Below are 27,914 nucleotides of genomic sequence, written 5' to 3'. Positions count from 1 at the left end.
ACCTCATTACAGGAACCTAGCTTATACTGCAGGATAATGAAAAACAAGCTGAAAGGTGCTGATTAAAGGTTTTATTATTATAAGGCAGCAATGAAAACCATCAAAACATAACTATAAAATATCCTAAGCATATATCAAAGTTAAAAATACATTATCATAGGACAATATATGCTAAACAATACGTCAAAATAAAAAAAGAATCATATTGAGATCCTCATTAATTTTATGAATTTCACAGACATATCAGCAGCATCTTTTCTGAGTATTTTTCATTGTCTTTAAAAATCTCTGTTTTGGCATCCAACCATGATTGTTCAGCGTGTGTGTGCTCCTGTCGCTGGATCAGTGGTTCTTAAGCCCGAGTCACACATTCACGACCATCTCCCGGCGCTCTCCCGACTCAGACCACGCCTCCCACCGTCGGGCCGCACGCCGACAGTTTTGGACATTTTCAAAACAATCGGGGCCCTCCCCGATATCTGTCACCCGTCGCGAATAAGCTACGGCCGTCGGATGTCATCTCAACGACGTCGTAACAATTAACGTCGTTTCGACATCGGCTATGGTCGGCACTCAAGGAGATGGACTTACGATGGTCGTTACGTACGTCTGGCAGCGCGAAATTCCAAAACTGGCAGCGCGTGGTCTGATGTCGGGAGTCATTGTCGTGAATGTGTGACTGGGGTTTTACCCACCACAGGCTCATGGCTACACTATATAATTCTACTCTCAGGTTTTTACAATGGTGACTCCAGCAGATAGAAAGTGCCCGGACTATTGTATGAACATATCCTATATTTTCCAATACACGTTAAAATATCAAACCATGTTGCTGGCTGGCACGCGTGTGGAGTCCCTGCGGCGTGACGGGGAGAGGGCAGCGCGTCAGGGCAGCGTCCTCCGATGTGCGACAAACCATTCCAAAATTCGATAATCAGGTCAGCTCTAGGAACGTAGGGTTATGCTATAAACTCGCAAAAAACATCAATTATTAACGAATTTAATAATGAGTATGACTAGATATCTGCTGTTTGTGTGGTTGTGACAGTTTTGGGTCAGAAACCGCCATTTAAATGTGCCAAGTACGACAATCTGTTAACGCGTGTAAGGGCCGACCAGCTGGCGCCCCACAACACACACAGCTGAGCGAGGAGAGGGAGGACACAGCCTAACTAGCCCCAAGAATCAAGAATAGAACATAAGTGGGAGCCGTTACAAAGGCAATCCCACGCCTACTACTGGACTGGATAGGCTATTAGCATCTGTAGTGGAGATCATTGGGAAAGAGGAGTGGCATAGCAGAGTGGAGGAAGAAGACGGAGGAATAAGCACCGTGTTAGGACTATATAGCTGTACATCAACAACGCCAAATCAACAATCAAGAATCAAGAATAAGACATAAGTGGGAGCCGTTACAAAGGCAATTCCACGCCTACGGAGTGGACTGGTAAGGAGGAAGCAGTGAAATTAATACCTTACACAAGTTTTCTTGGAATGCTGTTGGGAAGAAAAGAAGGTATTATTGTAGGAGTACACCAGTCTAGAGATGGCTTTTCTTACCCTGACCATTAGAAAGAGCTCCGCATTCTGAGTAAATTCATCCCCATAAACACCCCTCGGAAATCATTTATAACGGAGGGAGGGAGGCCGTTAGGTTAGGTTAGTTTTAGGTTAGGTTAGTGTTAGGTTAGGTTAGTTTTAGGTTAGGTTAGTGTTAGGTTAGGTTAGTTTTAGGTTAGGTTAGGTTAGGTTAGGTTAGTTTTAGGTTAGGTTAGGTTAGGTTAGGTTAGTGTTAGGTTAGGTTAGTGTTAGGTTAGGTTAGTTTTAGGTTAGGTTAGGTTAGGTTATGTTAGGGTTATGTTTAGTTTAAATGCACCTGTGTGGACGAAACTAGTTTTTTCTGGTAGATTTCGGTCTGTTTTGAATGAATGTGCTCTAAATTTTTTATCGCAAATCATTAGTCTCTTGGTTGGAAGGGGGGGGGGGTAAAAAAAAACATGTGATTTGCGATAGAAATGACACGCATATTCATTCAAAACAGGCTTAAATCGAAAAAACTAGTTTCGTCGAAATCAGACTGGTGAAGTGCTACAAATTTACCGAAAAGAACCGAGCAGTGAAAGTGGAGTGAAAAGAAAAGTGTAATATTGAAAACCTAACAAAACGACATAGAAAAGCAAAGCCAGGGGAAGAAAGGAGAAGTGCATGGTTTGAAGTATCAGCAGAAGTATTGAGAAGGAGGATCTAAGAAGCGATACAAAGCATTACAGGTCAGAAGAAGAGGGGCGCCAGGCCAGCCACAACGCCTGTCACAACCCTGCAGGACGTAGTGTCTCCTAGACCGTCACAGCTCTTCAACATCAATAAACTTGTTAGTATTTGATAATATACGTTCTAATACTGCAATACTCAAGAAACTTCGGTAAATGTTCAGAGAGTTGCCCATCTCAAAATTTGATACACTGGCTATTTATTTCGGCCTAAATATTTTGCTTTACATTTGGAGATAGTTTTTCTTCGAAACTACTAAAAGTGACTTATTGCAATTTCACCATCTGCCGCCACAGCCGCAAAAATAGCTCATAGAGGGTTTAGGGTGGGAAACATATTTAAACTATCCCAACCGAACTTTCGACCTAACAGCTGTGCCCTGGACCCCTCCACATGTATATGCGACTTATTTCTGAGGAGGTATTTCTGCAACACCGGCTGCACCGCCACTTGTCGCCAGAGTAGTCAAATATGGTGGCGTAAACAGTGGTAGCCGTAAATATTTCGTAAAACTAGAGAAACAACTGTAATAGGTAGAACACCGTATAATTAATCTAACCGTACCAGGCTAGTATGGGCCAAATTATTGAGAGTAGTATGCTAACCCTCCAACGCCCTGGGCCCTAAACCCAGCGGCCCTCAAAACAACACAAACTTTTTAAAAATCGGTAGCAGCGTTTCTCTCAATTTGTGATGCATATATAAGGGGTTCAAAATGCATGGAATAATGAGATCTAACCCATGGTTAGGGTGAGAAGTACTGCAGTGAGATGGGCAACTCTCTGAACATATACCGAAACTTCTACCAAGCTTTCTAACGACAGTCACTGGAGTTAATGGTCAATTATTTAAAACCAAAGCAAGGTCCAGTTGTTTGAAGGCTTGCTGGGTGACACGGTTCAGTCTGTTCACACATTTGGAGAGCCAAATGAGCTGTCACCCAAAAAACCCGATTTCCCCCTTGTCCCCCAAGATCATTAGGGGAAGAGGATTAGGCTTTTTTCTTTACTTTTAAGTACTTGCTCTTTCATATTATGGTTGAGGAACATGTATTTTGTCCCTTAAGTATAGTTTGGAGGCGTAATATCGTATTTTGGAGGCGCGGAGTCAATCTCCACAATTACTTAAATTTATTCGGCACGGTGTGGGTGCGATGGAAATACAGCGCCAGGACGGGATATGGTGGCGGCGGTGGCGGATGCTGCGAGAAATACCTTCTTGCTGAAATAAGTCGCTCTGCTGTCCACCACGAATGCGCACTGGGGGAATGCACAGCAGGCAAACATTAATTTGCATGGTTTTGTTCTAGTTTGTTCACTTATGATCTTTGTGAGTGGTGCAGTGAGTGAAATATAAAAACAGTAAGCAAGTTGAACCTCTCTGCGATATTTTGCGGCTGTGGCGGTGTTCAACAAGCTTTGAAAAGTCTCATTTTATTAGTGATTTAATGATTTGCAAGAGAAACAGTTAACAGATTATTTCATAGCACACCGAAAACTACTAAAAAAAAAAAAATAGTTTCATCCAACAGTGTCCCATGGGTGTCAATCTAGAAATTTACTTTTTTTTATAAATATGTTGCCCTAGTGAAAGAGGCTAACTGACAGGCATTGTTAATATTTATGCTCCCTGTCTTACTATATTGCTGTCAGACATGGACACTAAATAGTGACTTCGAGAGGTGTCAATGCCTTTGGTACTAAGTACCTTCGTCCTCCGCAGAATCATAGGGTATTGCTGAAATAACTTTGTTCCGAACCAGTGATTACTCGATGAAATTGAATCAAGGCCTGTTACTAGCTCAGTCCATGAACCGCAATTGTGGCTAGATGAGCACTTGACACACTTTGCAGACGTTGATCCTGCTTATAGGGTTGTTTATGATTGTGACAACATTGAGTGGAAGAGACCAAGGGGGTGCCCACATAACTCATGGTTGGGGCAAGTTGATCAATCCTGCCAAAAGTGGCTTTGAATGGGAAGTGTCACTGTGTGGGGGCTTGCTTAGAGGGACTGTCAGGGGTGCATGATTCATCATGCCCCATGGTGTATGCTCCCCATTAGTTAGTTAGTTAAGGTGACTCCTTGGCTCCATTTTCTCCTTTCCTTTTATCTTTTCCATGCTGTTCATCCCCCCTCTGGGTATTATGGCTTTTAAGCTTTTCTATAAGGCTCATTCATGATCAGTAATGTATAAGAATAAGAAGGAGGAGATTTATTCTTGAGTTGTTTATGATCAAAGGCAAATTTAAGCCCTCCACTGTTCATTCAAAGGCTGAGCCTGATTTGAAGAAAAATGTTCTCAATGCTGTTAATTAGTTTAAAGCAGTGTTTCTTAAAGTGTGGTCCGCGGACCCCCAGGGGTCCGTGGAATGTTCCAAGGGGTCCGCAGGATAATTTTTAATATCGATTTCAGTCAAATTTCGCCAAAAACCGTCATAAATTCCTATTTTTGTAGCACCAAATCCTGATGTTGTGGAAATTATGTTAAGCAAAATATAAACATTTATTTTGAAGATAAGCCAGTAATAAATAATTCAGTTGTAATTTCAGTATATTATGACCTGCAAACACTTTCAAACTCAAGAGGAAAATTATAATAATAAAGGGTCCGCTACATGAGTAATTTTAATAAAAGGGGTCCGCTGCACAAAAAAGTTTAAGAAACACTGGTTTAAAGAATGCTTAAACGCTCTCACAACTACGAGTCTGATGTTTTTCTTTTCAAATATTGGAATGCCTTATTTGAATTGCCTTACTCTTATTCTTAATCTACTTTCATTGGGTTTCAGGTTCTCCACTGAGAATGGAACAACCCAGAGATTTTCACAGGTAAGACCATTGATTCATTATCATGTAATATATTCACAGCAAACATTGATCGGTCTGCATGATATCAAGACCAGCTAATTGATATTTCTTAAGCTAAAGTTCTAACTTGTCAATTTAATTATTAATAATAAATACAAAATGATAAGCAAGTTAATACGTGGTGTAGGGTTGGAGCGGCATTAATAGACTCCTTCAAGTATCATAAGAGACGAGCGAGGGTTCTCGCCCCGCTCATAAGCCGGCTGGCAAGTACAAGCCTGTGCTGAGCAACGAGAGAGAGAGAGAGAGAGAGAGAGAGAGAGAGAGAGAGAAAAAACAGGGAATAACCTTGTCTCTTCCTAGAGGGTCTGGACTCAGGCGTTTGCGGCTCGGGTCGCAACGGCGGCCGTGCTGTCTGTTGCAGAGATTGGAGTCGGACGGAAGTGGTAGTTGATTCTGAGCAGGCCCTCGTTATTTGTATATATATATATATATATATATATATATATATATATATATATATATATATATATATATATATATATATATATATATATATATATATATATATATATATATAGATATATATATAGATATATATATATATATATATATAGATATATATATATATATATATATATATATATATTTATATATATATATATATGTATATATATATATATATATATGTATATATATATAGATAGATAGATAGAGATAGATAGATATAATACTTGTTTCATCATATTCTGCATGCAATTAATATTTTGTCATACTGAAATCTTGTAGGTTGGTCCACCTCGACTTGAAGGGAGCACCTCCAAAAATAAGCTACTATGAACAAGTAAGAGAAAAAGGCCACTTTGGTGTTCTTTGAATAGCATTATTTAGCAATTTGAAACAGAATATATTTCATTTTAATGGTTTGAGTGAGACTGCATTGTACAGTATCTAATAAACTGTTGTGTTCTTCACTGTTGTAAATTATCATGCAGCATTTCACCTTTTCATTCAGATCTTTCCTATCGTATCGTCTTTTGGTGCCACGGGGCTTTTGGTGGAGTACGAGGACATGTTTCCATACCATGGGAAGCTGGCACACTTGAAGGCGCCTCATGCCTACACACAAGAGGATATCTCAAAAATACATGAACTTGCAGCAAAAAGCAACCTTACTGTCATCCCCTTGATTCAGACATTTGGTCACTTTGAGGTAAGTGATTGCAGGATGTATTTATTGTTTGATTCAAATTCAGTACAGAAATGGTAGTCACTTGACTTCAAATACCTATGTAAACATAATAAATAGGGAATCAGTGGGAAATGTTTTTGTGTGTATTATTGGTTACTAATACTCACTCCCAGTCATGAAGGGAGCTGCTTTTTGGTATCCATGATTCACTGATTACTTATGCATAACAAAACATTGCCAGGTAAAAATTTGGTCTTAAATTTTACAAATTATAGATATAGGAAAACAAATGTGGACTTTTTCTGCTAGACTGATTAAACAAAAATGAACTTGAAATTAATAAAAAGTAGTTAACCCATCTAATTTGAGGGACTTTACAGTTTGTGCTTAAACATGATGAAAACAGAGCACTCAGGGAGATTGAGGGCTACCCGAACAGCCTCTGCCCCACTCACCCCGACACCTTCCCGCTTGTGACAGAGCTCCTCACTCAAGTGGTGAGCCAGCACCTCAATGACAAGTACATTCACATTGGTGCTGATGAGGTATGGAAATGTTGTACATTACCATATATACATTACTTTTAATATTCTTTGATGCCATCCAGCATGTGCAGGAAAGGTCATCTTATGCAAAGAAGATTTTTCACTAAAGTGCCAGACCTATTCTTAGATTCGTCAATAATTCTTTCATGAATAGAAAGTGTCACAACCTTGCTTTACCATGATGAAACGGTCAAATAATGCGAAAAAGTGTTGTTTTGTGCAACATATGTAGACAGGTAATGAGTGTTTTGAAAAGCTAGTAGTTAGGGCATTAAAAAATTCAATAATTTTATAGGAAGTGCTTTATCACGTCCTACTGCCACTCAGCGAGCGTTGATGCCAGAATTTTTATATAAATACCTCGGCCCGTGGGAATTTAAATATAGCGGCTGCAGGCTTCAAGATTTGCATGGAGTTAAAGAAGTTGAGTTTTTGAACTGAAAATTTGCCTCACAGCTTAATTGTGTCTTTGGAAGCTCATGTCCTGAAAGATAATAAATCAAGATTACATCAATGCAATATTCATTTGGATACTCATCACCATGTGTAGTCCCTGCTTCCTTACCTTGAGTCTGGACTTAATTCCATGCTTATCAAGGGATAGATTTCATATTAAAGATACATGTGGCTTTTCACATTTTCTGTGATTTACAGGTTTGGCACATTGGGAAATGTCCAAGATGTCAAGTTGAAATGGCTTCAAAAGCTATGACAACAGATGACATTTTCCAAGCATGGATAATCAAAGTGGTGGGATGGATCAAGAAGGAATACCCTCACCTTGTAATTATCATGTGGGATGACATGATGAGAAATATATCTACAGAAAGAATTAAAAGTTTGTATATATCCAGCTTGTATGTTGTTTCATAGGTTATATTTATATATACCCAAACACACACACACACACACAGCCTCTACTTGACAGGATTGCATTCTATAGAAAGCATTCAAATACAGCAAACCATCTCTAATTGGGCCTCTATAATTTGGGTATCAGATAAATTGTACATGTTAGTGCTCCGTACACATATTCATAAATTGGATCACAATGTGGGATACATGACGCATATCCAGACACAACTGGGAATCGGAATGGATGTTGTAAATCGGATGAAGATCTGGTTTATAGCTAGGAATTTGGTGTGTGTAGGGACTGCATCATTTCAAAACAAAGGCTGCCTGTCTCACATCCTTCCTGAGCCCACATTGGCATAGGGCAAGAGCAGTGCAGCTGCTCACTGCTTGATTTTATTTCTCAATCGTAGAGACACACAGGAAATAATTAATTTTCAAATTCAACAGTAGTTATAATTTGTGTGCACCAAATGCAACTCATTACTTATTCACCAGAAACTGCCCAGCAATGCTGACGGAAGGATGGAGGTTCTGCAGATGATAGCCGAGCACGGATTGACCCTCATTTTCGTATATTTTAGCTTACATTACAGTTACAAATTTATACTAACACAAGGCAGAAAAAAGAAATCATAGCCAAACATGAAAATGGCATTCATGTCACAGGAGTGTGTTTGTTTACACATCACTTTGCCAGCCAGCCAGGCAGCATCACCAGACTGCCTTACTCAGAGCATTGCATTTATCAGTTTCAGTCCCAAAACTACAATGCATACACAAATAATATTCAATTAATGTTATTGAAACCATTAATTGCTGAGGTTTTTTGCAAAATTATGAGTCAGAAACTAGAAAATACAATGTGCTAAGTGCAAAAATCTGGTAATGTTGACCCCAGCCTGCCCACACTTCCATCTCGGTTGCCTGTGGAGCTTGTGATGTAAGCACTACTCACATTACAGTTGCTGCTTTGCCAGTTTATGGACCTACAGTCTGCTATACAAGCATACGAATACAAATTTATGCATGAAGTATTGTTATAAAGGTTTAAATAAGCAATCACCAGGAGTTCAGGAACAGATTAATCCATATCACTTTAATTTTACGGAAATCTGGTGTAAGTTTTTTGAAAATTAATTTTCTGAAAAGCCTTTTGGAATGAATTAAGTTCATGAACTGAGGTTCCCCTGTATCTATGTTCTGTGCCTATTGTATCCAATTTTGTTGTAATCACACCGTCTGATTGATGGCCTCACCTTGGATCTTTTTTACATCAGTTATTTACCAGTCTGTCACTCTTTTTGTCCATATGGTGTTCCCTCTCCAAAATATGTCCTGACCATTGTTATTTCTTGATTAGAATTGTCTTTATAATGTTACCTACATGTCTAATGTCGTATCCATTTGCATTTATTCCATCCATGTTCTGAGTTATTTTTCTTTTCTTTGTTCTGAAACAATGAGTGCATAAATGAAATACCTTATATTCCATGTATTATGTAGTAAGTGTTATCACACAGAGCCCTGAATGATACTGTATTTTGAAATTCTCTAAAGAAATTGATGCTTCATACTATTGCCTGGGCAAAAATTACTTGATTGTTTAATTATCTTCATGCAATAAACTTTGAAATTTAAATAATTTGAAAATTTTGATTTTGATTTTTTTTTTTTTTACAACAAAGGAGACAGCTCAAGGGCACAAAAAAAGAAAACAAATGATAAAAAAAAGCCCGCTACTCGTATGACATTTATAGTAACTTCTTAGCTAAAGTATTTTATCTTGTTCGTCAGTATACATTACCAAATATAAATTACATGATTTCTTACATGTCTATTTTTACTTTTAAGCTATTGCTTTTAACATAGTGGAATTCATTGCTCTTTGATGAATGTAATTTGAAATTCTACCCAGCCTCTCCCCCTTATCCCAAACCCCACACACCACATTCTGTTAGCTGACTTAAAGTTAGTGGAAATAAATTTAGCGGTCCGCTAACAGTTTCAAAAGTTACCAATAATGTTAATCTGCTAATGAAAAGTCAGTTCTGCTGATTACTGGTTAGTGGATTAGCGTAACCGTGCCCACCATTGTATATACTATGAATTATCTTTGTTTCAGGCAGTGGCATCGGTGATCTGGTTGAACCTATGGTGTGGCAGTATCAGGCTAAAGCATTTGACTTGCCTTCAGGTAAGTGGAATATTGCTTTCATGATTTTTTTGTTGTCATTACCATCATCACCAGCATCATAATCATTATCCTCATCATATTTATCACTGAGGAATTTTGTGTGACAGTTGTGGCGCTTGAGTCTGAGGTGTGCAATATCATGCTCTGGCAACCTGATGTCCCACAGCGTGTCTGATTTCGTGGTAACATGATAGCCTATACATAGGAGACAGTCATCAGTATCAATAATATGCAGGCAGCAGTTACAAATACTGTCAATTATAGTAGATTTTGAGTTAAATATTATTAAAACTCACAGATAGTTGTTTTGTTAATTTATAACCTTCTACTTTTCTGGGCAGAGAGCAGCCAGGGCTGTTTAATAATCATAATCAGTGATCTTATAGATTAACAAAACTACTGTCTGCAACAATATTAATAATTTTCAACACAAAATCAACTATGATTCACTATATTTGTTGTTGTTGCCTGCCTGTTGATACTGATGACTATTTCCTATGTGTAGGCCATCATATTATCCTCGAAATTTAACTGGGAGAGCCCAGGTTCGATTCCTGGGCGGAGTGGAAAAATTTGGGCTTTTCCATTACCACGCCCCTGTCCACCCAGCAGTGAATGGGTACCAGGTGTTAATCGGGGGTTGTGTCCTGTTTCCTGGGATCTGTTCCCTTCTCCTATAATTCCTTACCCTTATGTCTCTCTCCGGCATATGACCACAGATGTTGCGCCGACTTAACCAAACTTTCCAACTTTCAAAATTTAACCTGATGTGAGACAGCAGGTCGTCAGAACATGATAATTCAAAGCTCAGACTCGAATGCTACGACTACAATTACTGTCTGTGAAACCCACAGAAGAAGCTGCTTGAAGGCAAAACATAACTAAAGGCAATGATGTTTAGCTAAATGTCAATACTATTAATTCACTGGTCATGGGATGAGTGATAAAGAACTAGGGTTACTGGGACAGCTAGCTCCCAGTGACTCCAGATTTGAGGATCATCTTATGCAAAGGCTATACCTTAAGCCTGCATTTTGAATGAATCTTTTTTTAATTATTTCATAACCAGGCAGATATGATAACTAAAATTGATACATCTCCTTACCTCAACTTACATCATACATGATAACTTTAACACTTACTTAATTGTTGTTACCTCTATCATATGCCTTTTCCATAGTTATGTAATAATACTAAGTATATTATCTCCTTCATTGTCACAAGAGCAATCCTACAGATTGAATTAATACTCTGTGATAACTAATTTGAATCTCATAAATAAGTTTGTTTGTTGATGATATGCTAATGGCCAAATTTGCATCATAGCATATCAAATAACACTTTTACATTTTTTCAGTTGAACACTTTAAGTAGGACAGAACTTTAAAATATTGTTTGTCAAATATTTTGGATAGAATTTCCTGTTAAGCAGATACTCATTGTGGGTCATGTTCCTGTAAATATAGTTACATGTTTATAAATGCTTTCAGATTTATTTGAAAGATACGCTGCAGTATTTCAAAACATATGGGTTGCAAGTGCCTTTAAGGGTGCAACAGGAAGCACACAGTTTCTGCCTCCCATTCAGCATCACATCAACAACAACCTGATGTGGATGAGTATATTATCAGAAAAGAAACATATCAATAAATTCAAAGGTATTGCTCTCACTGGTTGGCAAAGGTAAGCACAAACAGTATCTCATAAAATGTATGACAAAGTACATCTGCAATGCTTATTGTATAAAACACATTCAAATTTGCAAATGCCAGATGCACATACAACAAGAACCCAGGGTATTTAAAGTTTTTGTTTGATTCTTCTTGCCATGACTTTCAAGCCTTTGGTGACAGTATTTTCATTTTCACTCAAGATTGATAACACTTTCCCACACATAGTTTTTATTCTCTTCAAAATTGGGATATTTGTAATTATGTCATCTGTTGGTTAACCATGAAGGTAGTACTGTTTATATAAACTATATTAGTTAATCATATATGTATTTACCTCTGTTTTATTACTATTTATGTTGAATGACTGTCTATTGTGATGATCAGTAGTGTGTATGAGGCAATGGATGTCCTAGACCTAGAGACTGACTCCACATTCACATAAAGACTAGGGAGTGCTTTGTAATTTTCCTCAACCCATGGCAGTGTGTGTGGTGTCCTTACCTGGGATTTAAAACAGGATAAATTCTTCACTAGTTGTGGCATTACTCATTATCACCCTATGATATGATGTGTCAAAAATAAATGTAGCTCAGTTATACTAGTACTTTCCTCCATTAGGTATGACCACTATGCTGTACTGTGTGAGTTATTACCAGTGGCCCTACCCAGCCTGTGTCTGTGTCTGCGTGTGGTGTCCCAAGCAGCTTTCACAGAGGCTGACCATGATTATGTCTCCCAGAAGATGGGCTTCCACCAACGTATCAGTGTCCTACCTTTCCCCAGGTGACTCTCCTCAGTTACGCGCTAATAACTGTCAAGAAAATGTCCTTATAAGAGCATGTTAAGAAATGCAGTACTATTACACTCATCAGATAACAGGGTAGAAAGAGTCAGTCAGTTTGAAAGGGGTCTATCTCTCTATTTATACCTCAGATATTTTGGTGGTCATGGCAGCAGTCTCCAGTTTTCCCTGTTCTGGCACTCCTTTCTCACATTTCAATCCTTTACCTGCCAGCTCTTGCTCTCCACTCTCTTGATCTATTTTACAAGTGGTTTCCTCTTGATACCATTCCTCCCAATCATACTCTCATAAACTCTTTAGTGTTATCCTCATTCATAAATCATGTCCATTCCATCTCAGAGTTACCATGCTTTACTCATACAATCACTCCACAATCCACTCCTGTTACTGTTACACCCATACCAAAACTCTCATACACATCCTCCTGACAGTAAACCCTCACCTTAATGAACCAATTGGAGGGAAAGGGGCGACGTTATATTCGAAAACCTGTTACATCTGAGGGATCTGAACTTTACTTTGTACGTTATATGAGTTGAAAGTTCACTAATTTTGCAACTGTCATCACTTGCACCACCTCATTTATCATAGATTCACCCATGTATTAGTTTTTTTACTTCAGTATGAATGATTGAGATTTTGTTGCCTTTCCTTCAGACCACAAGTGATAGAGCAGCAAATGTCCTTCCCTGGCCACAAGATTTATGTTGGAGTGCAGATGTGGTCAAATTTTGTATGCAGATACCAAGCAATAAGTAACTCAGAAGGGTAAGGTCTAGTGAAATACAGTTGTTCTCATAACATGTCCATTATGCATGCATTTCTTCTGTCTGAGTTACCAGTTTTATGTACAGTTGATGCAAAATGTGATAACAAATTTATCCAATAAATGAAGGTATGTGTTGTCTCCATTTTCAGAATGCTGGGATGGTTCAGTGATTATTTAAGATCCAGAAACTTCACTAACCCTCCAAGTGGAAACTATTTTGACACAGATAGTTGAGTAAGTAGAAATATTTCTAATATTTTTTCTTTTTTTATCCATTTATTTCAGCAGAAGAGGCAGACCAAGTATAAAAATATAAAAAGGCCAAAAAATGGTAAGAAAGAGTATGAGTAGAAAGAGTAGAAAGGAGAAAATGAAGATGGAGGAAGCTGTTCTAAAGTTTAATATTGAAGGGAATGAAAGAATTGATATATTGTTTAACTCTTTCATTACAAGAGTTGGGCAGCACAGAAATAAGTTACATAGAAAGTCTTGTGCAACAAGGCTGTGGTAAGGTTGGAGGCATGCAGTTAGCAAGCTCAGAAGAACAGTTAGTGTGAAGAAAAGAATAAAAGATAGCAAAGGAAGCAGCAGTGGAGTGATAGATTGTTATAAAAAGATGGGGAGCTTGTGTGACAAAATGCCTTTGATTGTACTACCCTGTCCAAAAGATCTTTGTGGATAGATTCGTACAGGAATGAATAAGCCCCTTGTACAGTTGCCTCACGTCCAACGTGTTTGCTGCCTCGCATCCAACATATGTTTGTTCAGTGCATTTTATGTCAAAAGCAGCATTTTTTGGACAAGGATTTTAAAAAAAATTGCTACAGTCTGGGTAAGCAGCCCATTCACAGATATTTACAATACTCAGTCTGGCAGTTGCCAGTATCCAGTACCTGTGCCGGACTTTTACTATACTTTGTCCAGCACATTTAAGCAGCACATCTTAGAGATTAATAAAACAAGTTATTTGAAGACTTGCATTATATGTCAACAAGGGATGCACTCTCAAGAAGGAATGGGATTAAAGTTGAAAGAAGTTTGTGAGTGAAGGAAACCACTGTAGTTAGCGTCAATAACAAACTACTACTTTGTTAGATAGGTTGTAACTACATTGTACGTTGCTATGCATGTAATGTATTGTATTGTTGGCACGGCCGGTTTCATTCACTCTCCCTTCACGCATCTGCAAGGCAAGGGTTACTCTTCCTCCAATATTATCTCTCTACACCAGATCGTGCTCTTGTCTTCCTTTTTGCTCTTATTTTTAAAATTTATTTGGTTCCATGGCAGAGACTTCTAAGCGATGATAAAGGCATTGCCTCACCCTCTGCATTCATGGTGTTCACAAGAGGGCTAGGAGGGAGATGAAGTGTAAGAAAACTTGGCAAAAGAGAAGCATAATCTGTGGGAAGAATATGTGTCTGCATACATAGGGAAGACCATGGCAAAAGAATGCATGAAACAACAATAATCACCCAAATTAATACAGTCCCCATATGCTCGTTTTCTCCTGTGTGTTGCTTGCCACACTTCTGGTTGGATTTCGATTTGCGGCAAAGATCAGCAATGCTCACCCAACTTCAATCGCAGTTTTCTCATTTTCTTGTGTGTGTTGTTTGCCTCACTTCAGCAGGGAGCGCCACATTTACCAAAAAGTTTCAGTGGACACTGCCACCATCTTCAGTGAGGAACATTTGTACAGAAATCATTTTATGCTGGGAAAACAGATAAACATGAGAGGGCAGGGTGGGATAAGGAGAGGCAGAAAAATTTCATCCGTCAGGTCACAAGTAGGAGATTCAGGTCCACTCCCCTCCCCCACGTCAAGGTGGATGGACAAAGGGATTAATTTTGTGGCCCTGTCGGCTGTAGCCGGTGACCATACACTGATTGTTTGGCAATGGGCTGGCTCACAGAAGGCGATGGGCCGGCTCACAGAAGGCGATGGGCAAGCTCACAGCCGGTGGGCGGTTGGAGTGTGCTTGCCGACAGTCTTGGCGTGCTCGTGACTGGCCAAGAATAGGGGGCAGTCAGCGACAAAACCGTTACGACTCAGGCCTTGGTACAATCACCATCCTTGGTCATGATGGTGTGACAGGGGTTTTAGTCATCATGGTACTCATGCTCATTTGTTGTATTTGTACTAATTATTAATATGTCAAGGAAAATTAAGAATTTTTAATGAAGCAGAAAATGTTCCAAGACCAGTGGTTTTGTTTTTTGTCACCTCTGTATCTTAACAAAAGGCCTCCCCATGCATGGATTGTACCTTATTCCTGCATGCAAACATGGTAAGTGCTTTTATTTTTTAATTTTTATTGATGCCTTTATTAAATATTTCTTATTATCGAGTGGGAGAGAGGTCACCACAATAAGTTGGCAAGACCTCTGCTCTAACTGTGAGTACTTGAAGAGAAGAAGAAGGGGTTGATTTATGGTATGGCCATGTGTGTGTGTGTGTGTGTGTGTGTGTGTGTGTGTGTGTGTGTGTGTGTATTTACCTAGTTGTGACATACGGGAAAAGAGCTACGTTCGCGCTGTCCCGTCTCCATATCCTCTCTTATCCAACTTTTCCTTAAAATCATGAATGTTTCTTGCACAAACCACCTCCTCCTCCAGTCCATTCCATAGCTCAATGCTTCTGTTTGGGAAGCTAAACTTTTTCACATCTCGCCTACACATGGTCGCCCTCAACTTCTTTCCATGTCCTCTCGTTTCTCTCTCGCACACAGGTCCTCTCTGTCCAGATTCTCCACCCAACTCGCCACCCTGTACACCACTATCAGGTCTCCTCTTTCTCTTCTTCTCTCGAGGGTTGTGAGCCCCATGCTATTGAGTCTCCCCTCGTAAGTCCGATCCCTAAGTTCCGGTACCATCTTAGTTGCTGCTCTCTGTACTCTTTCCAGCTTTCTTATGTTCTTCTTTTCATGAGGAGACCAGACCACTGCTGCATACTCCAACCTTGGCCTTATCATTGTAACTATTATTTTCTTCATCATCTCTTCATCCAAATACACAAATGCCGTCCTTATGTTCCTCAGCAAATTCATAGTTTGTCCCGTTATCCTGTTGATGTGTTTGTCCGGTGACATGTTCTCTGAGATAGTCACTCCCAAATCTTTTTCTTCTACTCCGCTGCATAATATGTCACTTCCCATCTTATAATCATATTCACATCTTCTACCACTCCTACCAAACTCTATTTTTTTACATTTCCCAAGGTTGGATTCCATCTGCCATGTACCACTCCACTCCCATATTTTGTCCAGGTCCCTCTGCAATGCCTCACAGTCTTTCACATCATTGACTCGTCTCAATAGCTTTGCATCATCTGCAAACAAACTCACATAGCTGGTTACTCCATCCACCTATCATTTATAAAAACAGCAAACATTATTGGTGCCAGCACTGAACCTTGTGGGACCCCACTCCTCACTGGGCACCAGTTGGAAACTTTGTCTTTGATTATTGTCCTAATTTCCCTGTTAGTTAGGAAGTCCTCCAGCCACTTAATAAGTCCATCACCCACTCCACCCCTATTTTTAATTTTCCAAATTAGTCTTCTGTGCAGTACTTTGTCGAATGCCTTTTTCAAATCCAGGTACACTCATTCCCCCCAGCCTTCTCTCTTTTGTATTAAATCTGTCACCCTTGAGTAATAACATAAGTTGGTGACATAAGATCTCCCTCTCCTGAATCCAAACTGTGTGTGTGTGTGTGTGTGTGTGTGTGTGTGTGTGTGTGTGTGTGTGTGTGTGTGTGTGTGTGTGTGTGTGTGTGTATTTGCTGTCATGTTATTCTTGTTGTTTGTTCGTTGGTGTGTGTGTGTGTGTGTGTGTGTACAGAGAGAGAGAGAGAGAGAGAGAGAGATTCATTATCTACATCATCACCATGACACTGTATCATACCACTAAAGTATTAAGGTTTCTCCCAAGCATCTCCATTTATTTCTCTCCTTTGGATCAAAAACTTGCCATAAACTACCAAAAGGATAATGAAATTATTAATGTTTGTGATTATTGTGTGTTATGAATTCATATGATGTTTCAGTGATTTGAGAACCAAATTAAAATTTCAATTAATAGTCATTAAAATATTTCTTGCTTATGACTCAGTTATGAAATTTTGGTAGTAGCTTTATTACTGGGATAAAACTTGGGCATGACAGTAACTGACTTTGACCATTTTTAGGGTCTTGGACAACATTTTGGAGCTGAAGACTCACTTTGTGCCATGGCTACAGGATGTTTTCTTTGAGGACACAGTAGAGGAGTGGGTTGGCTGCTATATTGACCCACTTGTGGATAAACTGAATGATGTGATCAAGGAATGCAAGAAACAAATTCTCATTGGTGGACGAGTGAGGGACTACAAGAAAGCTCAGATTAGCTGAGATGGAAAACAGTCAACAGTCAACAGTCCAGAACAAGGAGGTTCTGTCTGAAAGACACAAGATTTGTGTCCATTATTATTATTCACACTATTGTGTGAGTATTGTTTTAAATTCAATTATTTGAATTATATTCCAGTGTTATGATATTTACATACTTCACTCACGAGTTAATGCATCAAATATATAGGATATTCAGGAAAAGAAAGCATTCAGATGAATGCTATATTTTTTTGGCATATAAGATGCACTTCTGTTTTTAATAAATGATATCTTCAAGAAAAAAGTCCAAAGCTTTTACTTACTTGTTCAACATCAGCATAATCTTTGGTTACCTAATCTTACATTATTATTTACTGTGCTTTGTAATATGTATAATCAGAAATAAAATCCATAATGTGATAATATATACTTATTTGGCATAGTAGTTATCATGCCTAGCTATAAATCCACTGAGGTTTGAGCCTGGCCAGGGCAGTTGGCACCCAGCTCACCTAGCTGTAAGTAAGTTTTAGTAAGTTTAGCATTTTTTTGTACAAATGGGAAATGAATTTCTGAGTTCGGAACTTTGACCATCACGCACCCCTTTCTGGTTCAGTTTAAAAGCAATAAATATTGACATCTGCCACTGACTTTGCACCTAACATGGCTTCTGTAGTCTCATAATCAGTCTCTAGCAACTTGTGTGGACTACCCAGCCCCTCATAAATAGAGGAAGAAGACATAACACCTGCCTGCAACATCATGGTCCCACAAAGGACTAACACTACCAGTACAAGATTTACTGGGACAGGTGCTTCCCAGTGGTGGGCACTGCTAACCCAAAAGTTAGCTTCGCTAACTGGTAATCCACTAAGTAAAAAGTTAGCTTGGCTTATGCTAAACAGCTAAACTGATAAAGAAATTAGTGAAAGCTAAACACTAACCACTTTTTTTGGTGTATGGATTTAGCTTCGGTTTAGTATTTTGGCTCTAAAACCCTTAAAAACAGACCTAGTGACCTGAAATTTCAATATGTTGTAGCTTAGATATAGAGCTTTCCAGAACTGTATAGGATGTCAAATCAGATGATTAAACTGGGTTGCATGAGCTGGGTGTGTCCTCTTGACATGTGACTTCAAGTTGTAAAGGCTCGCCGTCTGTCCGTTAATGATGGTCCTCTTGGGATGGCACATGACGCACCGGTAGTGCAAGACATTGACGTTCGTCATACCTCTTGATTTAAAGACAAAGTACTTCTCCTGGTGGGGCCACGGGTTCTGGGACTTCTGGCCGTCAGCTTGAGTGTCCTCCGCCTCACCCACATCTGCTGCCGGCTCCTTAACAGGGTCGACATCCTAAAGCGAAACAAAAATGTCCTCATTTGGGTCACCTTCCATGACGTCGATAACAATAAACAAAGTAACAATAATGAACATGACGACTACACGATGACAACGTCGCAGCTGAACTGAACAAAGAGCCCAACAAGCAACTATAAGAAAAAGAAAGAAGCCTCCAGTTTATCCTAAATCCGTATATTTTATCCTAGATTTCCCACAAATTTATGCATTTTTTACTTTTTTCCTCAACTGACACTTTTATTTTTATTATTTTAAGTTTACTTCTTGTCAGGTGGAAAATATTGAATTCTTGTTATTAAATCCCGAGTTCAAAGAGTTGGAAATGGAAGATGCATTACCCTAAATACCCAAAAGTTTCCCTAATAATTGTCCAATTTCCCTACTTTAAGGCATAATTTACCCAAAAGTGGAAGCCCTGGAATTATTGTGCCATGTGGCACAACTGGTACTGTGTCTGCCCACAACGGACAAGAACAAACCTGTATGAATTTTTGGCGGACTTAAGTTAGCGGATGAGGAACTTCATTTAGCGAAAGCTAATTGGTCCACTAGCTGTTTCCAAAGTTAGCGAAAACGCTAAACAGCTAACGAAAAAAGTAAGCTTTGCTAATTAGCGGTTAGTAGATCAGCGGAATCGTGCCCACCATTAGTGCTTCCTCAGTCTTGTCATTGCCTTCTAATATCCTCAAGCATACAGCCTTCTTGCAGAAGTCAGGCCAGCTCAGCAGAATATGTAAGGTAAAGTTGGGAGCACGCTATAATTGTGAGAGGCCTTGCTGCTCATCTCCTTCCATTGGCCCTTGAGCCTGTAGTGGGTATAGTAATAACTTCAGGACACAGGGCAATTGCAACATCCATGTTTCTACAGTTTACCTTCTCCAGGTCTCCCCAGGTTGACCAGTCTAAAAGGGAGGATGAACAACTTGGTGGGCTGCATGCCAACTGCCCAGGATGGGGTTCAAACCCAGGCCTGCAGATTCTTTGCTAGCTAGGTGTGCTACCCAGTACATGAACAGGACACTATGCATGAAACAGTCCTTTCTCCAAAAGCATATTACCCGCTGTATCTATAGGAACACTGGAGGCTGTGGTTCCATGACCTATCTCAGATGCTAAAAGAAGCAGTTAACTGCATTGTATTTCTGTAGCAGTGCCCCCTACAAACGGCCGTGTGCTCTCCTTCCCGGTGACCAAAGAAAATGGGTGTTGCAGCACACACTTAATGTTTTGATGCTCTTGTCTCCCGTCGCGCTCCCTGTTGTCCGTATCGCATCTTCATTGTTTGTCTTTCTCGTTACTTGTTTACCTTCGACTGTTTGTCCACGTCTTGCTACACATTACACATCCATATTGTTCCACACGTACACCAACACTTCATTGTCACTTACACTACACAACATTCATACAAACGCATATACACTCAACCATCTCTTTTATGTGTTGTGTTTGTCTTAATGACCTGTGTGATTTTTTTTATAATAGAGCAACCCTGACGGATATTGACTTTCTCTATCCGTGAACCAATTAGCGCTTAGAACACTCACTTAACACCAACACTTCTCTGCCAGAAAAAGTGAATATTAATCAATAAATTATAATTAGATCTTCTGTTTTCATTGCCTAATGAAAAAAAAAAGATTGAAAACTTAATTTAGGATGGCAAGTTGGAAGGGGTGTGCAACCATAAAAATAAAGTTACCTCGACACTATCATTTTCTCGAGGTGTGTAAAATTTTCATAAAAAATGCACATAACTGCATACTTTCTTAGGTGCCGCTTTAGCGTGCGGTCTACCCGACCATCAATTAACACTTTCACGTAGACCCTTTTAACTCCCGTGGTCCCGTGGTAGAGTCTCCGCCTTGCGTTCCGGCAGGGTGCTGAAACGTAGGTATGGGTTCGAGACCTGTCCGGTGCCATGGGAGTGGAAAGGTGGGGTCTTTCCGACACCTCACCCGTTGTTGGGTCTCCTCCTTAAAAGAAATGGGTATCTCTCTACCAGCCGTCTGGGTGGTTGTGCGGCATGCACCGCCTTCCTCCCTTGGGGTATATCCCCAACGAAATACAAAAAAAAAAAAATAATAATAAATAAATAAATAAATAAATATATAAATAAATAAGTAGCGGATGCCCGATAACCCGATTTTGTTATCAGCGATGATTAAAGTATCGCGATAACTTATCGCGATAACGCCCAGCTCCTCACTCACACGGACCCTACACTCCCCGTCTGCCTATATCTGGCGTGGGTGTAAAAAAAGGTAGCCTAAGTACTTTTTACTTGCTTTTTATGCTAAAATGTGCATGAAAAAATTCCATTTAAAGAACATAATATTATACTCTATTTATTCGCAAATGGGTTGGTAAAAAACGTGCTTTAACGTACTTTATTACTCAGAGAGAGAGAGAGAGAGAGAGAGAGAGAGAGAGAGAGAGAGAGAGAGAGAGAGAGAGAGAGATTTACATAGATTTACATAGAAAATCAGACCACACAGACCCCATGGTCCAGACTTGGTGGTCTGTCCTTAAACCTAAGTGATTTTACATTAATCAGAAGACTCCAAAACGTTGCACTTCTACTCTAGTTGATATTAAGTTGAAGGAAGTGACGGTCGAGCTTATTTTTGAAGGAGTCAATCGTGTTACACTGGACCACTGATGGTGGAAGCTTATTCCATTCTCGCACTACAACGTTGGTGAAGAAAAATTTTGTGCAGTCTGAATTTACTTGTCTACATCTGAGTTTTACGCCATTGTTCCTCGTGCGCAGACTGTCATTGATCATAAACAATGTTGATCTGTCTACATTCGTGAAACCATTAAGTATTTTAAAACATTCGATCAGTTTTCCTCGGAGGCGACGTTTCTCAAGAGAGAACATGTTAAGGGTAGAAAGCCTTTCTTCGTAGGATTTGTTGCGCAAGGAAGGGATCATTTTCGTTGCCCGACACTGAGAGAGAGAGAGAGAGAGAGAGAGAGAGAGAGAGAGAGAGAGAGAGAGAGAGAGAGAGAGAGAGAGACTTTAATCCTATTAGAAAATTATTTAATACATAATAGGTGATTTCCTGTCTCGTTAGTAGTGTAGCTTCGCCCTGAACCTTGATTCTTGAGCATCATGCTGAGTTTCTTGTACACGATGATTTGGAAGTAATGATGACGCCTTTATATTTCACACTATATAATCACCGTGACTTTGCATTACTGTGCGCAACATTTGCATCCCCTAGCCCCATTCAAGATCTCCCCTCGCTGCTTCCTCGGTCATTCCTCCCCTTTCCCTTCCCTCTCCTCCCCCGCTCCCTTTGATCTTTATGTCGATAATCCCACGAGAATCTGAGGAACTACGACCTTATCCACGAGGAGCAATAAAAGCGACTCCTTATTACGACTGCCTTGAAGCCACGACCCTTCCCTATTCTCTCTCTCTCTCAAATGTAGCCAAGATCAATATTGTTTGCTTATAATAATAATAATAATAATAATAATAATAATAATAATAATAATAATAATAATAATAATAATAAAAATACATGTCCTATATTCCTTTATTTGGTCTTCAGTGACTTATGATTGGTTTTCCTCAATTCATCTCCGTTTATGTCACTGTCACACACACACACACACACACACACACACACACACACGATGATTGAGTATAATTATATTGTCATAATATGGCAGTATACCGCTTTTCGTAATGTTAAAAACATGCTCTGTGGCTTAGGCCTACTAGCTACTACTACCACTACTACTATTATACTTTCACATCTCACAATGACTGCGCGTAAGTGTGGAGTAGCACTGTCGTGGACCATAGATACTGTTATACTCCACTTGTCTACCCCTCACACAGGCAGACAGGTGCTCTCCCAATTACTTAAACTGGGCTCGCTATGGAAAACACAGTGCTCCCACGAGGCGGACAGCAGACACAAAGACACTCCGGCGGACACAGGCGATTAAGTCCTAAGGCACAGAGCACAGGCGAGCGCGTCCTTTGTCTTCTCTCCGTCTCCACTCTTCCTCGCCGCATGGCGTCCCTCTCCAGCCCGCCCCCTCAACGGGGCCGCAGGGAACCCTCATTACGTCACGTGGCGCCAATTACAATTTAAACTAAGCTAAGCCTTGGCGTAACACTACCCCCCCCTTAAGCGCAGGCGACCCGCCTCGCCAACTTAACAAAACAAATAAAACATAACTGGGGAACTAAACAAATCATTCTGTATCAAAATCTGTAAGCCATCCTGGCCTCCTCCTCTCACGTCTTGGTCGTCGCGGTGGAGGTGAGGGCGAGGAGAGGCAGGCTGGTCCAGGTCACCAGCAGAGCCGGCCTCCAGGTCGGCGTCTCCACCTGCCTCCTCCTCCACATCATCCGCGACCTCGACGTCCACCGGGTCAAGTTCTGCCCGGTCCTCCTCGTCACTACTGGGGTAGTCAGGGTCCTCCTCAGCGCCAGTACCCCAGGAGTAACGGCCCGGCCCATGGTAGCGCCAGAGCCGGTCAACGTGGACGACAGAGGAGCGTTTGCGGCCCCTCCTGATGCGGTAGGTGACAGCGGACAGGACTGCAATCACCGTGTAGGGCCCCTCCAGGGACTCTGCAGCTTCGGTGATAACCCTTTCTTCCGGCGAGGGTTATGCAGCCACACTCTGTCACCCACCGCATACCTCACGTCCCGCATGCGGCGATCGTAGTAGTCCTTCATCGCCTGGCCTGCCACTCTGAGCTTGCCGCGCACCTGGTGATGGACCTCGACCAGGTTCTCCTGCAGCGCGGCAGCGAAGCCAGAGGTGACAGTCGGCAGGCCCACGTCCGGCGGCCGCCCCGTCGCCAGATCCACGGGGAGTCTGAGCTCGCGGCCAAACATAAGACGTGCGGGTGTATAGTCAGTGGCCTCGTGCACAGCGGACCGGTACGCCATCAGCATTGCGGGCAACTTGACGTCCCAGTCCTCCTGGTTTGCCCCGCAATACTTGGCCAACTGCTGTGCGAGTGTCCGGTTGAACCGCTCCACCATCCCGTCCGACTGCGGGTGGAGTGGCGTCGTTCGGGTCTTCCGCACTCCCAGCAAGTCGCAGCACTCACGGAACACACGGGACTCGAACTCACGGCCCTGGTCTGAGTGCAGTTCTGACGGCACACCGAACCGGGTGAAGCACTCGTTTACTAGGACACTCGCCACTGTTTCAGCCTCGTGGTTCGGGAGCGCATACGCCTCAGGCCACTTCGTGAAGTAGTCCATCACGACGCATACGAAACGATTGCCCTGGGCGTCATGGGCAGCGGGCCAGCAATATCTACAGCAACCCGCTCCATTGGCGCCCCCACGCTGTACAACTGAAGCGGAGCCCGATTCCGGCGTGTGGGCCCTTTTTCGCACTACAAACGTCACAGGCCCGACACCACTCGGAAACGTCGTTCCGCATACCGACCCAGTAGAAGCGCTGGCGGAGACGTTTAAGGTCTTTTTCGCCCAAGTGGCCACTAACACCGGCGTGCAACTCCTGTAACACCTCAGCACGCTTTGCACGGGTACAACCACTACCCAGGCGTCTCTGCCCACTCCGCCTAACACCTCCCAGCGCTTTACTAGCACTCCCCACCGGTCCAACCGCAGCGTCTCCCACTGGTCGACGAGGCACTTAGTGGCAGGACTCTCTGCCGACACTTCCTCCCACCGGGTCGCTCCCCGCTGGCCCTGAGCCAACGCACTACAGGAGCAAGAGCGGGTCTGCTCTCTGTGCCTCACGCCACCGGTCGTTGCCTTCAGTGGCGTTGGCAGGCACCGTTAAGCGTCGGCAAACAGGGTCAGGGTCCTGACGCGCCTGGTGTGAGTAGCTTGTTCACACGGGCTCTGACTCACGGCGTCAGGTCCTTCAGGGACGGAATGGGAGCTACCTGCCTCACACGGGCGTCGAGTCACAGGGTCGGGGTCCTTGCTAGCACAGTGAGAGCAACCTGCCTCACACGGGCGCCGGCTCAAACTATCGGCGTTGCTGTGCACACGACCCGGGCGGTGAACAATCCGGTAGTTGAACTGCTCGAGCCTTCCCAACCACCTCGCCAGCTGACCCTCCGGCGCCTTCAGTGTTTTCAACCACTGCAGGGCAGCGTGGTCGGTCCGGACAGTGAACTCAGCGCCGTAGAGGTACGGCTGGAAGTGCTCGAGACTTTTTACTGCCAGCAGCTCCTTCCTGGTCACGCAGTAGTTGCGTTCAGGCCTACTGAACTTGGCGCTGTAGTAGGCCACCACGTGCTCCCTTCCATCCTTCACCTGCGACAAGACAGCCTGATGCCCTCCGCACTGGCGTCGGTGTCAAGCAGGTAAGGGAGCTGGGTTGGGGTACGGCAGGACCGGCGCCTCCACTAGGGCCCTCTTCAGGCCGTCGAACGCAGCCTGGCACGCCTCGTCCCACTCGAAAGGCACTCCTTTACGAGTGAGGCGGTGTAGGGCGCCGCGATGGTGGCGAAGTCCTGCACGAAGCGACGGTAGTAGGTGCACAGACCCAAGTAGCTCCTGACCTCAGCTACGTTAGTGGGCCGAGGCCAGTCTGCTACTGCTGCCACTTTCTGCGGGTCTGTGCGCACGCCGTCCTTGCTGACGACATGCCCCAGGAACGGCACCTCGTACTGGAAGAGGGAGCACTTCTTGGGGCTGAGCTTGAGGTTAGCCTTCCTCAGGCGTTGCAGGACCTCCTCCAGCCTCCCCAGCTCCTCCTCGAAGGTGCCTCCGTAGACGATGACGTCGTCGAGGTAGATGAGGGCCGTCCTCCACTGCAGGCCGTCCAGCACCCGCTCCATCAGACGTTCAAAACAGCCAGGGCGTTGCAGAGGCCGAAGGGCATGACATTAAACTGCCACAAGCCCTGCCCGAAGGAAAAGGCTGTCTTCGGCTTGTCCTCTTCGGCCATCTCCACCTGGTGGTAGCCCGACTTCAGGTCGAGCGTGGAGAACCACCTCGCCCCTACCAGCGCGTCCAAGGTGTCGTCGATCCTCGGCAGGGGGTAGGAATCCTTCACAGTCACGTCATTCAGTGCCCGGTAGTCCACACAGAAGCGTTGTGTGCCGTCCTTCTTTAACCAGGACTACCGCTGAAGACCACGGACTGTCGGACTTCTCGATCACCCCTGATTTGCCAGGTCGTTGACGGTGCGCTGCATCTCCTCTCGTCGGGCAGGTGCGATACGTCGATGGGGACACTTGATGGGCGCGCTGGTTCCAGTGTTGATGCTGTGTTTCACCAGCGACGTGCGGCCCAAGTCCAAGTCGCCCGGCTGAACACGTCTGAGTACTGCGTCAAGGTGTGGCGCACCCTCTCCGCCTGCGACTCCGTCAGGTTAGCGGAGCCCCTGAGCGCCAGGTCTTCAAGGAAGTCAGGCAGCACTCCTCCGCAGGCGTAGACGCACTCTTCGACGGCTGTTCAGCTCGCTCCACCTCTTCACATGTGCCTAGTCTGGCACCAGCGGGTAGTCGCCGAGCCTCGTCAGAGAAGTTAGCAACGAGTACTGTCACTAACTCCTCCCCCGCTCCCACGAGGCTCCTCCCGACTTCCACACCGTCAGTCAGGTGAAGGTTTTCTGATGGTTCTACTATGCCTTCCGCGTCGTGCATCACCCTCGACAGTCGACACTGGACTCGTCGCTCCGTCCTGGGGCAAGGTGCAGTCGCTCGGCCGTCACTACCTCGGCACAACCGACTTCCGGAAGCCAGGGCACCTCTTGTCCGTGCACCTCATCCGCTTCCGTCCAAAGTCGATACATGCGCCAGTCTGCACCAGGTAGTCAAAACCGAGCAAGCCCTCTTCATCCAGGTCGGCGGCGTACACTGGCAGCCGCTCTTCTGCGCCGCCCACGCCGACACGAGCCACTACAGGCCCCTGGAGTGCCACGCAATGCCCCGTCACGCCGCACAATCTCTGCGGGGCGTCTGGGAGCCGCTCAGCGTCCAGCAACTCGGGGCGCACCAGGGTCTTTTCAGCCCCGGTGTCGACTGTCAGGCGGCAAGACTTACCGTCTACGTTGCCCCCACCTGCACCGAACTAGTGGTATGGCGGCATCTTACACAAGTGGGGGCGTGTCGACCTTGGCAGGCTGGGTAGTCGCCCCCTTGTCCAGCCCGCTGCTGTTTCCCGCCTGCGCCACTTGCTTCGGCTTGGGGCAGGCGCTGGAGCGGTGATCAGACTTGCCGCAGTCCTTGCAGCAAGTCTGGAAGCCCCCAGACTTCGGCCGGTCGAGGGAACGCGTCTTTCGCCCCTCGGACACCGGTCGCGTCTGTGGCCCTTCTCACCGCAGCCCCAGCAACGGCCACCAAACTCGGGGCTCGTCTCCTCGACGCCGCCTTACGCTCGAACTTCGCCTTCCGGCCTCGCACGTCGTTCCGAGGCTTGGCGTAGTCAGCGAGGCGGCTTGACGTCTTGAGAAACGCCTCGAACTCCATGGCCTCGCCAAAGCCACCTGCAGGTCACCAGGGTGGGCTTGCTTTACGTAGATCTGCAGCTGGTGGTCCTGCAGAGCATCTACGAAGGCGTCACGGGCGAGGACGGTCGTCATGTCTTCACCAGCAGCCGGATAAGCCCGCCTCACAAGGGCCTCCACATCTTGCGCCAGTTGTGACAGCGTCTCGCCCTTCTGCCTCGCCCTCTTCTTCAGCTGAGCCCTGTACACCTCAGCCTGGTGACTGTGCCCAAAGCGGCGCTGCAAGGCTTCCGACAGGCTGGTAAAGGAAGCTTGCTTGGTGGCTGGAAGGTGGCTGAGAATCTCGAGTGCCGGGCCCCGCAGCGCCGTTGCCAGCTGCAGCGCCTTTTCTTCCTCAGTCCACCCTTGAGCTGTTGCGAGCATGACGAACTGAGCAACGTAGGCCTCCCAAGCTACCTTGCCGTCATACTCAGCCGGCTTACGCCTGCGGTGGTCGTGGGAAGGAAACGAACGAGCAGGGTAGAAGGCAGGCACTGGGGCAAGAAAGGAGGCAGGGTAGGGTTTAGGTGAGGAGGCGAGGGTGGCGGGCTGTTTGGCAACAGTGGCGGGGCTGCTGCTCGCGCCCGCCGCAGCCCACGCCAGCCGCTGAACC

General features: G+C 43.6%; 1 pseudogene; it reads left to right on the top strand.

Moving 5' to 3' along the window:
* The first annotated feature begins 1,099 nt into the window (after positions 1-1,099).
* LOC126991860 (hexosaminidase D-like) lies at positions 1,100-17,910 on the top strand (annotated as a pseudogene).
* The last annotated feature ends 10,004 nt before the right edge of the window (positions 17,911-27,914 follow it).

This window comes from Eriocheir sinensis, unplaced genomic scaffold, assembly GCF_024679095.1.
Source record: "Eriocheir sinensis breed Jianghai 21 unplaced genomic scaffold, ASM2467909v1 Scaffold351, whole genome shotgun sequence".
NCBI lineage: Eukaryota > Metazoa > Arthropoda > Malacostraca > Decapoda > Varunidae > Eriocheir > Eriocheir sinensis.
This window is presented reverse-complemented; position numbering and strand designations above follow the sequence as displayed.